Genomic DNA, 13,364 nt, shown 5'->3' with positions numbered 1-13,364 from the left:
TCGGATCGAATTCCACTTTGTGGGATTCGATTCGCTCATCTCTAGTGATAACCAATTTTCACTGATATGTTCTAGAGACATAGGTATATCAATACTAGTATAAAGGAAAACTGACTTAGTTACCCATGGCAACCAATCAGATTCCACCTTTTATTTTTCAGAACTGATTGGCTGCTATGGGCAACTAAGCCATTTTTTCTTAACACCAGTTTAAATAATTCTCCCTCTTAAAATGTAAATTTGCGTAAATACGCAGCACTCTCAGAGTGGAATACAGGAAGAATTTCTGGCTTTTTACAGTCTGATGTAAAAGTATTAATAGTGGATGGGTATTTCTCTTTAGCTTGGTGAAGAGTTAGGGTTTCCACCTGACCAGTAAACCATGGCTTAAGGTATTAGTGGCAGGAGGCCAGTGTTGGTATTACTCCCTGCTGCTTAGGAGTCCCTGCTCTCTGGCTGACTCCATATATGGCTTCGGCGTCCCTGCTCTCTGACAGTCAGATCATACTTGCTCTCTGATTGTCAAATATGGAGGGGTCTTTTTTTTTCCCCCCGGTAAAACAATGAGAAGACATTTTCTCACACTGATGGTTGCCATATACCATTGTCTTCTATTAATTTTACAGAACAAACCAGTATGACTAATCAGGGAAAACTGGACCTCTGGAGCTGTCATCATGCATATGCACACTTGGGCTCCATTCAACTCTATGAGACAGTCCTTTAAAACTGAATGGAGTGACCGGCGTTCCATTCTATCAGGGAAAAACAGGGCCCCTCCTCGTGTTGAAGTTTAACCATCAATCAGACATTTAATCCATATTCTTTGGATAGGGGATAAGTGTTGATAATGGAATAATCCCTAAAGGTAACGCTTTCACATTGAAGAGGTTGTCCATGAATAAATAACCTTTTAGTGATTCCCGCAGACTGCCACCACTATGGTTCACTCAGCGCTGGTTCTGCGCGCTGGCTCCCGCGTGTCCATGTTCCGGTCCACAGCTTGTTTACTTCTTCCCCAGCTTGCGCATGGTAATCTCCACAAGAGACACATGAACCGCTGAAGCCAGTGGGTTAGCTGCACTGTAGCAGGTGACCAGGACCATGCCCATGCCGGGGAGGAAGTGAGCAAGCTGCGGACCGAAAGATGGACATGCAAAAAACAGTGAGCAGGACTGGAATGGTGAGGAGCAGGTAAGCATGATTCTTTCCACGGTGGAGGCAGGCTGCAGGATCAATGAAAAATGTATTCCCAAAAACTCCTTTAAACGGAACCTGTCATCAACTTAATGTTGCCCATACTAATAGCAGAATAACGTAGAGACAGGTGAGTTGATTTCAGCGGTCTGCCATTTAAAAGTTAAAAGTAAGTGGTTGCCAAGAACCAACATCACAATCATTGCAGACTGGGCCTGGGAAAGAGTCTCGGCCACCTAAGAAGAGTCATGATTATTCATAAATTCCTGCTCTCCCGCCCACCTTCTGATGATTGACAAGCTTCTACCTAGTTTTCTCCCTTTCTCTCTAGGAGAGAACTGCCAATCATCAGCAGATGGTCAGGAGAGCAGGAGATTATGAATAACCAGGACTCTTCTCAAGTAGATTTGACTCTTTTCCAGGCCTGGGCTGCAATGATTATGATGCTTATTCTCAGCAGCCACTTACTTTTAGCTCATGAGTGACACACCGCTGACATCTGCATTTCTGTCACTACTTTATGCTGCTCTAAGTGAGGTCAGCATAAAGTTGATAACAGGTTCCCTTTAAGTTACTACTACTGTATATACTTACGCTAAAATCTTATTGACAGATTATAAATATCATAATGTCCTCACACAATTTTTAACCAAATTTGCATGGCCAAGAGCAGAAAAAATGATAGGCTCGGTGGTGCCCAAGTACATTTTTTTTTTACATTTGTTAGAAAACCCCATCAGGACTTGCCTTCTTGGTTACAGTATTACATTCAAGACGAAATACCTGGCATCTATCAAATATGTGACAACAGTTAAAAAACTAATTTGCAACACGTCAGGTTGGTTCGGAACTACACGCTGCGTACTGCCAGAGGAGAAGAAATATGTGTACAAATGGCAAGCTCTTGCTTTTTATTAACACTTTTGCACATTTTATTTGTCATTGTCCCTAATACCAGTAATGTGGATATGATAGAATTTGATACATGATCATTTTGTGCTGTAGAGAAAAGAAAGGTGTAAATACAATAAATATAATAAAAACAACACAAAGGAAAATGGGTAAAGTTTCACATACAGTATATGATAGATATTGCTGCTTTTTCCCTGCTTGCCTGCCTTAGAAGTCTGATTACTATTCAGGAGCACGTATAAAGGGGATGAGTCTCCATAGCAAAGCAAAAGGGCCTTGTATGGCTCTAGTTAAAAATTTGAGGGCTCGATGGTTATTTGACCTCTTCCCCTTTCCATGATCATTTGGTTAATTCCCTTCTTGAGAAAATATAATTTAGGATGTTAACTCAAAACAAAAAAAGTTTAATGATACTCAATATTAAAAATACAAGGGGTGTATAACCTCCAATCGTGATAGATGGATAAAAACCAGAGGTACAGGCCAGGTGTCAAGTGAAACACCTAGGGCAGTCTGTGGCGTATAATCTATGTATTGCCACAATAACACGCCTCCCTACAACGTGATTCACCTCGGGCAAACTGTAGTGTAGGGTGTTTTTATTATCTGGGTTAACACACGACCCCAGCACATGGACAAATTAATGTAATTGATCTTCAATACCAAAGGCTGTCAACCACGTGATATCGGGGTCAAACTGGGTCGTATGTAACATACAGTATGTGTTGTGCCCTGACAACATAAGCACAGACCTCTGGGCATAGACAAGGAACCCAGTGTTAGGCACAATAATCGTCACCCAGGAGATGGCCATGCACTTTGCCATCACAGTGCCGTGGCTCACATCAAGCCACATTAGTACGCCGACTGTCACACCAGAGAAGTGCGGCTTAGGCAGGCTTTTTGTTTTTGGTGCTCTATGCTCCTGAGGAAGTGCGCTAATCAGGCGCACAGAAACGCGTTGAGCCTTCCATTGTCATCACCTCCGCCTGTCCTGGATGATAGGAGCTGCCATATGAGCCATATCTAGCAGGACTAGCGGGAGTGTAGCACCATTTTTCTGTCCCCAGTGGATGGCAAAGTGCACAGCCATCTCCTGGGTGACGTGATTGGTACGCTTATTGTGCCTAGCACTGGGTTCCTTGTCTATGCCCAGAGGGGGAATTATATATATTGTTAGACACTACAAAATAGAGTAAATATATATCCTATGTGTCTCCCCACCATTATGGGACCTTGGTTGCAATAACCTGTAATGCGTGTGAATTTAATCCAAGAAAGGAGCTAAGGAGCATTTATTAAATGTTTCTGTGATATTCGTAAAAATAAATTTTTGGGATAAAGCCACTATAGGATCTTTGATGAAACAAGAAAGATATTTTAGCCTTTTTTATTAATCTATCTGTACTTTTTGTCCTTGTGCTGTGTTGTTTTTTCTTTTTTACTATATCTCTATTACCCTGGATTACAACCTGTTCACATAATGCAATTTTTTCAGGGAATCATCTATACCATGAAGGTTGTAAAATAGAGTAAATATACATTCTATCACTTTCCCGATCGCTATGTGACCATGGCTGTAGCAGTTTTCAATGTTATGTCTGTAGTCATTACATACAGTCTTAGAAAAACTTTTTAGCAGAACTTTTTTTTCAATGTTATACACAGGGTTAATGGTGATTGCTCGAAACAGAGTTAATGCCCCACCTTACTCTGTGGCTGAATCCCCTCCTCCCACCATAGTTACAGGTGAAGGAGTGTGTATTTAAGCCCGGAGTTGGGAAGGGACATATAGTTACGACTAAAACCAGTTGCTGGTCGAAACGCGTCAACTGGGAGGAGAAAGTGTGTTGTGGGGTCAACTACATGTTATTTGGATTTAACCAATAAAGACGGAGCGTTGATATCCTTCTCTGAAGTGCTGGACTATTTTTCCTACGGCATAACAACACATACTGTATGTTAAATACGGCCCAGTTTGACCCGATATCACGTGGTTGACAGCCTTTGGTATTGAGGATCAATTACATGAATTTGTCCATGTGCTGGGCTTGTGTGTTAACTGAGATAATAAATACACCCTACACTACAGTTTGCCCGAGGTGAATCACGTTGTAGGGAGGCGTGTTATTGTGGCAATACATAGATTATACGCCACAGACTGCCCTAGGTGTTTCACTTGACACCTGGCCTGTACCTCTGTTTTTTTATCCATCTATCACGATTGGAGGTTATACACCCCTTGTATTTTTAATATTGAGTATCATTAAACTTTTTTTGTGTTGAGTTTTAACGTCCTTAATTATATTTGCTCGATTTATTCATTTGGATGTATACCTTTTTCACCATACCATTTGTTTATAGTGTTTAATTCCCTCCTTGACTAAACTTTTAGGGTGTGAAGAATAGTCATCCCATTATAATAATACAGTAGTCCCCAACCCATAGCCCCTGCTGTGTGGCTCGCACTGCACCTTCTCTGTCTCTCTTCAGTGATGGGAGCAATTTTTGCCTAATCATTGGTTATGAAGCACATTTCTTTGTAAGTAGTAATGACAGGGAACGATGATTGTGCCGCCCCCACCCATCATTGAACCCCCTCAGATGCCACATTCATGGCTGATCACGGCATCTGAGAATAATAGTGAGGGCTATTAGGGGTTAATCAATTTTTAGAAAAAAATTATACTCACCATACTCATTTGGTCGCCACGGTCATCTTGATTGAAGACACCTTGTAAAATCTTGCATGGTGCATGATAACGTCATCAAGCTGGCTGGCATGGTGATGTCATACGTCACCATGCACAAGCATGGTGATGTCATACGTCACCGTGCACAAGATTTTGCGCGGGATCTCCAATCAAGATGGCTGCAGCTGCCTCTTCGCACTCAAATGGGGTGAGTATGTTTTTTTTCTTTAGCGCGATTTCAGAGAAAATAAATTTGTTACCGCGAAGCACGAAGAAAGTCAACTTAGCGGCAAATCTAATTTTTCCTGAAGTTTGGATTGAAGTCCACTTTGGATATTTTGATTCGCTCAATTATCATCATCAGTACAGGCAGAATTACAATGACAAGTAAGACCTCTATATAGATAAGACAAGATCCACCATTCACGATATCATAGCTTTTCTCTTCCCTCCTGACCTCTGCACAGGTCACAGGGAATGCATAGAAAACTCTCCCATAGAAGTCAATGAGGTCCCCTCCTGACCATTGTGTCTATGGCCTATGTGACCACAGCATCTGAGGAGGCTAAAACTCGGAAGTGTGCGCTTTCTGGTCAGGCACGCTTTTCCCCAATGGGGATCAGGGAAAGCACCCTGCTCTGATATTGAGCCAGAGCCTGTAATAGGCTTTGAGGCTCATTATTAGTATATCCCAGTTCTAGGCCAGCAGGTGGCACCACAGAACTGGGATATAATAATTTCTGTATAGAATAATGGACCATTTTCCCTTATTCTGTACGAGTTGCGTGATGATGATTCCAGGTTGTGGTCCACTTGGGGACCTAACAAAAAGTAAAAAAAAAAAAAAGTTTGGAAAAATATAAAAACATTATAAAAATTCAAATCACCCCCCTTTCCCCAAAATCAAAATAAATAAACAATTTAAATAATAGCATCATGGGTATCACTGCGTGTGAAAACGCTAGTACTATTAAAATATAAAATAAGTTAGCCAATACAGTCAATGTCGTAACGGAATAAGAAATAAAAATGGCCGATTTGCCATTTTTTCATCAAATTATCTCCCCAAAAAATTTTATAAAATTTTTTCAAAATGTCATACACACCCCGAAAGGGTATTAGCAAAAAATTTGCTCCCACACATCTCCATAGACATGACTATAAAAAAAAGAAAATAATAATTTTTTCCAAACTTTTTTTTTTTTTTTCAGTATTAAAACACAAGAAAAATTATACATATGTGGTATCACCAGATTTGTACTGACCTGGATAATGAAGAGAATAAGTCAGTTTTACTGCATTGTAAAGGCTGTAAAAAAAAAAACTAAAACTGTGGTCGAATTCATTTTTTTTTCCAATTCCATTCCATTTGACATTTTTTTCTGCTTCCCACTGCATCCTATACAATATTAGATGGGGCATTAGAAAGTGCTAATTATCCCGGAAAAAACAAGCCCTCATATTACTATGTGAACAGAAAAATAAAAAAGTTATGGCTCTGGGAAGGCAGGTAGTGAACAATAACACAAAATTGGAAAATCGCCATGTCAGGTAAGGGTTAAAGTAACTGGTGGGACTCATGGAGTGCCCTCCTCCTCCACCGCCAATGCACTCCCACACTGTCACTAAGGAAGGGGTCCCTCCTTGAGTTTCATCACTCAATTTAGTGGGACCGGAGCCTTCAGTCAGTGTATTAGGGTCCTCCCATCCATCAGTATAGTGAACCCCCTTAATAAGTATAGGCTGTAAGGTAGGTGAAAATATATAATTGGTAGTGGAGGGGGATCCTCAGTAAGGATTTTTATCAACTACTGTAAGTTCTTAAAAATGTATGTATATATGTATGTACAGTATGTATATGTGGAACCTGCCTTCCGTAAATTCATTGGAGGCGGTTGGTACCAAAAGGGTTAGAATTTAGCATAGGTTCCTGTCCAAAAGAGATCACCTTGATATGGTGGATGGGCACAAATGATTATTTTTTTTAAATTAAAATATATTTGATAAGAACCTCTCATTTATTCATATAGTTCATATATTTTATGTTTTTGAAAATGGCTTCTAATGGAGGGGAATCAGTTATGACCTTCAACACCTTCCACTGAAATGCACAGCATGTTCAAGAGATGCACAAATGCAAATGAAAGTTAGGTGTGACATTGGGTGCGGAGGGTCTACTGCACACCAGATGGCACTGTGACTGAGGTAACCGTGCAAGTATGGAATATATAGAATAGAACTTGTGCACGATGGTCACTTTGAATGTGGCATGCAACTATCTCTCAGGATACAGAAGGTTGTGGATCACTGAATTAATGGATGCAGCCAACATGGGCTAGGGCCTATACTCCAGGGTCCTCATGAAGTCTGCGTGATCAGTCCCTATGTACACTTTTATATATTTTTCAACTATTGTATTATTATCTCTATTGACTTTTCCAGGCTAGAAATGTCCTCAAAGCGCAACAGATGCATTAACTTAGTAAATGTGAGATTTGTGTTTTCCATACATAAATTAAACGTCTTTGAAAGGACATTAAGTCATAGTAAGGCTGCATGCTGCGACAGTAATGTGGATACATGACAAATGCCTTAGGGAAGGCGGTATCTGTCTTGTGCTGTCTGTTTCTGATTAATTTGTTTTGCAGATATTGAAAATCAACAGGTCACCCCTGCAGAAAGGAGCTGTCCTATATTCAGTAGTTATTTTCCAAGGCACTTTGCTGTGAAAATTCACAATCCTAGCACTACACTGTAAATTGTTGAAATGTACTGTATATTTATAGGGGGTATCTCACAAAAATGAATAAAAATTAATAAATGTCTGTTAAAAAAAATTATTTATCAATTGAAATGTAAAAAAAAAATATTTCGGGTAACTTACATTGGTATTTGGTAGCAGTGGCAGTGCCCTCTAGTTCTTTCTTTACCACGATAGGTGTGCCATCCTAGTGAATCGAGTTCCGGTAAACATTCATGTGTCGTTCTTCTTGGTCTGCTAGCTTCATCTCATGGTTGCTCATTAATCCAGTCTAGTGGTGCATCTTCTCTGCTTGTCAGAGGAGAAGAGTGCAACTGCACATGGTGACAAGTAGAGAAGCAACACCAGACTGGAATAATGTGCAGCCTCAGGCTGGAAATAACAGGCCAAAACCATAGGGAAAGTGTGTCCACCACAACTTTGATTGACTAGGTTGACGCTAGCATTGAGCAAAGTGATCTGGACAAAGTGAAATTCGATTCAAATTTCAGGGAAAATTTGATTCACCGTGAAGCCGAATTTCCTTGTGCTTCGTGGTAGAGAATCGATTTTCCCTGAATGGCGGTAAAATTTTAAAAAATAATTCCTCATCCATTTAAGCATGGAGAGCGAGCCACCGCCATCTTGATCGAAGATCTTGCGCGAAATTCGGTGCGCAGTGACATATGACGTCACCACGTCGGGCAACGTAATGATGTCACGGACCTATAGACTTCAATGGCCGTAGGGTTCGCACCATGGAAGTAGTGCAGGTTTCCCTTGTTTGTCCACTGCTCCATGACCAGTGGAAAAACGAGGATGTGAGAATAAACACATTCAAATCAATGGATACACGTGCACACGTCCACAATTCACTGATGTGTGAATGAGGCCTAAAGTAGCATATGCCTTGCGGGTTCACTCTCCTTGAAGGGTTTCAGCAGAACCTCAGGTACAGTATCTTGCTGGCTTTTCCGTAATAGCAACGGAGTCTTCATCATCACGCCATGAGAATTAACAAGAAATCAAATGCTACAGAAACATCAGAAACTTTATAATACATGATTAAGTTTGAAGTGCCATTTGGACTGAAACATCTGAGTTGCAATAATTGAAGCAGAATGAAATAACTGGTGCAGATTTGATTCACTGATTAATTTACTGATCCATATTCACAATGTTCCCAGGTTCAGCTATTTGTAACAGTCACATTAAACTTCTTTAATTGATTTTGAAGCTCCCATGTTTGAGAATGCAATGCTTTTAAATAACTTCTCAATGCTTCCATTCCCTTCGCTGGTGATCGTCTGAACATCTTTTCAGGGCCAGACGGCCATGCAGTCTCATTAAGACCTTTCATTTCCCAAGACGTGCTTAGAGACCAGTGAAGAAAAAGAAGTGGTTGAGTGTTTAACAGCTGAAGATCTCAACAGCAGACTCGAGGCAGCGGCAAGAAGAACGAAAGCCTGTATTGTGTGAGGGAATTAAAATGTGCAGGAGCATAGACAGATCTATTAGGGCCCCAAGTCAAAACGCCCCCCCACCTTTTCAAATCTTATTCTTGGAGCTTGCCCTCTGCCTTATTCACTTTACCCAAAAGAAAAAGTGCTTTATAAATATGGCGCCCAGTCTGAACACCAGATTTCTCAATGTATTTACACCAGACAACTGGCATAAATACATTGATAAATCTTAAACCATGCAGCTCTAAGTGCTCAGCTTCCACTCACGGACTATATAATAAAACTGGTTGCCCGCAGCCACCACTAGGGGGAGCCCAGTACATAGGAATGTATACAGCTGTACAAATCTCTGAGCACTGAGCTCCCCTTTGAGGCGCCTGCAGAAAAATGCAGTTGTTTAATGTCAGTAAGCAGAAGAAGGAGTGTGCTGTCCACATTTTTGCAGCCCCATAGAAATAAAAGAGTACACATGGAATCCACAAAAAATGTGGATTGGACATGGACCAAAACAATGGTTGTGTGGATGAAGCCTAATGGTAATTCTCCTGATTACCACGCAGAAGGATGGGGGTTCTAATCCAAGCAAAGGGGGCCCCACCCCCAATCCACAACAAAGGGAAGGGCCAGCCATCCGCACAGAAGCAAATATTAATGAGGAAGCACTGGGCCCGCACAGCCCCATTAGTATTCACTGCACTGACGTAAATATAAATGGAAGCAGGATTTTTTTTTTTGCAAAGCAATGTATGCTACTGGATACATATGCTTATATCAGAGCTTTCAGCATACGCATTTTTGCAAAATGAGGCAGAAAAGATGTGTGCAGCTAGCACCGGAAATCAATGCAAATTTAATTTTTTGATTTTAATTCTGAACAATCATGGGTTTACATCCATTTAATGTTCAGAATTGCTCATTTCTGCCACCTGCAGACCAAAATAAGAGTTGAAGCTTAAATGCCCTGGGTCTCTTCAGTGATTATTCATCCTCTTTGGCCGCAGAGGATACCAGTAAGAAGCCCGGATTTTTCACCCTTTAGATGCTGTGATCCCACTTTATCACGGCAACTAAAGGCTTTAATTACTGTGATCATGGTCGTGGTAAGTAGCCGCGGGTCTCTGCCGTTTGAAACAGCAGAGACCATGACGCCCCTGCACTTGCGAGTGGGCACCATGTTTGCCCATTGCTCCAGCGCCGTACATGCTGATAGCGAAAGAGGTTAAGAATAGCGCAGGAATTGTGCTGTGTTCATCCTTATTACGATGCCCTTAGATTACAGTGGGAGGATTTCACATCTATTACATTCATTTGCTATTACAAATGTGTCCTTTCATACCTTTCCTCTTGGCTCAGCATATCCCAAGATTATGGCACAATTGGGGGAGCAGTCCCACCGCATGTGGACCGCAGCAAACGACCATCCCGAGCAATTAATGCGTACAAAGGAGGACGCCAGCGCGGTCCACATGCACCACAAAAGCATCCTGGTTCACATGCGATGGGACTGCTCGCCCAATGAGAAACACGCTACAGTGTTTGGGGTTTGAGCAGTTCCGCCATTTTGGCCACTGCAATTCTACAGTGATTTTGTTTTATATGTCTTGAATGTGCCTTCATCTGGCAATTGAACATTCCTTTGCACCTGGAATCCTCCATCACATGGTCTGATATGGGTGGGGCTCACAGTCTTGCTTTGTTCACATTGCACTGGCTGTCCTGCTAGGCATTTGTGTGCAGGCTGGGCTGTGAGCTGGATTACATCACCTTCAGACCATGTTCACACCACAGTTAGCGTAGTGGTAGGACCCTTTGCCATGCTGAGTGACCGTGACGTGGTGCAATGATGGGCTCCGATATTTTCCTGACAGTAATATATTGGCGAAAGTCTCAGCTTTTAATATCTGCTTGTATGACCAGCTAGTATAGTCAGTGGCATATCCTCTTGGTGCATTTTTCTCAGTGATTTATATAATTGTATTTTCATCCGCACAATGCTCTGGCCTGTGCAGGATGCTTTTGTGGTGCATGTGGACCGCGCTGGCGTCCTCCTTTGTACGCATTAATTGCTCGGGATGGTCGTTTGCTGCGGTCCACATGCGGTGGGACTGCTCCCCCAATGAGAAACACGCTACAGTGTTTGGGGTTTGAGCAGCTCCTCCATATCTGCAACGATATTCCTGTGGTTCACATGCGATGGGACTGCTCGCCCAATGAGAAACACGCTACAGTGTTTGGGGTTTGAGCAGTTCCGCCATATTGGCCACTGCAATTCTACAGTGATTTCATGACAGATGTTAAACTTACCGGCCTATAGTTTCCAGGCTCTGTTTTTGAACCCTTTTTTAATATTGGCACCATATTTGCTATGCGCCAATCCTGTGGAACACTCCCTGTCATTATAGAGTCCTTAAATAACAGAAATAAGGGTCTGGCTATGACATTACTTAATTCTCTTAGGATATGAGGGTGTATGCCATCTGGTCCTAGCGATTTGTCTATTTTAATCTTTTTAAGATGAGGCTGTACTTCTTCCTGGGTCAGACAGGGCACTTTTAATAGGGAATTAACTTTTACATTCTGCATTTCATTGGACAATTTATTTTCCTTAGTGAATACAGTGGAGAAAAAAATATTTAATAGCTTTGCTTTCTCCTTATTGCTCTTTTCAACTCTCCCCTCATTACTCTGTAAAGGGCCGACACATTCATATTTATACTTTTTACCATTTATATAATTGGGCTAGTTTTGGGTTAGTTTTACACTATTTGGCAATTAATCTCTGGGTCTCTAGTTTGGCTGATTTTAAGTCTTTTACATATTCTATTTTTTTCCTTATAGTTTTTTCAGTGCTTCCTAGCACCCCTCCTATTTTAGTGATTTAAATACTTTCTTTTTTTCATTTATTGTTTTCTTTACATTTCTATTTATCCACATTTTTTCTTGTTCCTTAAGTTTTTATTCCCATAATGTATGTACCTCTCACAATTAGATTTTGGGATGCTTTTAAAAATATCCCATTTGTGGCTGTATTTTTATTTTTGAGGACTTTGTCCCAGTTAGTTAGGCCTATGGCCTCTCTTAGTTGGCTAAATTTAGCTTTTTTGAAGTTTGGTATTTTTGTTCCTCCCTGAAGAAACACTCTTTTAAATGACAATTGGAAGGTTATTACTTTATGGTCACTATTTCCCAGGTGTCTCCCAACCTGCACATCTATTGTTCTGTCAGGTCTATTGGTTAATACTAAGTCCAGTATGGCTGTCCCTCTAGTCGGGTCCTGAACCAGTTGGGAAGGGTAATTGTCTTTGGTTATTGCCAATAACCTGTTTGCTTTATGAGATTTACAGGTTTCAGTTTCCCAGTCTAGATCTGGGTAGTTGAAGTCCCCCATAATAACGACCTCATTATGATCTGCCGCCTCATCTATTTTGTTTAGTAGTAGATTTTCTGTGGTACATTAGGTGGTTTATAATAAACTACTATTAGTTTTTTATTATTGTTTTTGCCTTCATATATTTCTACCCACAGTGACTCCACATGTTCATGTCCCTCACTAATATCTTCCCGGAGTGTGGGCGCTAGACAGGACTTTACATGAAGGCAGACCCCTCCGCCTCTCCAGTTTTGGCGATCCTTTCTAAACAGACTGTAACCCTGTACGTTAACCGCCCAGTCATAGCTATCATTCAGCCATGTCTCAGTTATTCCCACTATGTCATAGTTCTCCTCACACATCACTAATTCCAGTTCACCAGTTTTATTAGTCAGGCTTCTGGCATTAGTGTACATACAATTAAGAGGTATGTATATTTTTTACCCTACACCTTTCCTTCTGAACTGTTCTAGTCCCACCTTCCATTCTTCCCCTAGTTCCCCTAGTTCCCCTAGTTCCATTACCTTGCCCCAGTTCTCTATTTGCACTATCTTCCACTCCTATAATGTAATTACCTTCCCCCCAGTCCCTAGTTTAAACACTCCTCCGACCTTCTAAGCATTTTCTCCCCCAACACAGCTGCCCCTTCCCCATTGAGGTGCAGCCCATCCCTACCATAGAGCCTGTAGCCAACAGAAAAGTCGGCCCACTTGTCCAAGAACCCAAACCCCTACTTCCTACACCAGTTCTTGAGCCACTAGTTTATCTTCCTAATCTCCCACTGCCTTTTTTTTGTGTGGCTCGTGGAACAGGTAGTATTTCCTACCTTTGACATCCTAAATTTGGGGAAAACTCGTGCTGTTCAGTATTCGGCGCAGGCGCGGTCAGGAAGATGGCGAGCGCCCTTTACTCACTGTGCCTGCGCCGAATACTGAACGGGATGGCGCAGGCGCGAGATTTACATGGCAGAGAAGGCCGGCGGTAGGAGA

The sequence above is a fragment of the Bufo bufo genome, chromosome 5 (genome assembly GCF_905171765.1).
Source record: "Bufo bufo chromosome 5, aBufBuf1.1, whole genome shotgun sequence".
In the NCBI taxonomy this organism is placed as follows: Eukaryota; Metazoa; Chordata; class Amphibia; order Anura; family Bufonidae; genus Bufo; species Bufo bufo.
Note: the sequence above shows the minus strand (reverse complement) of the source record.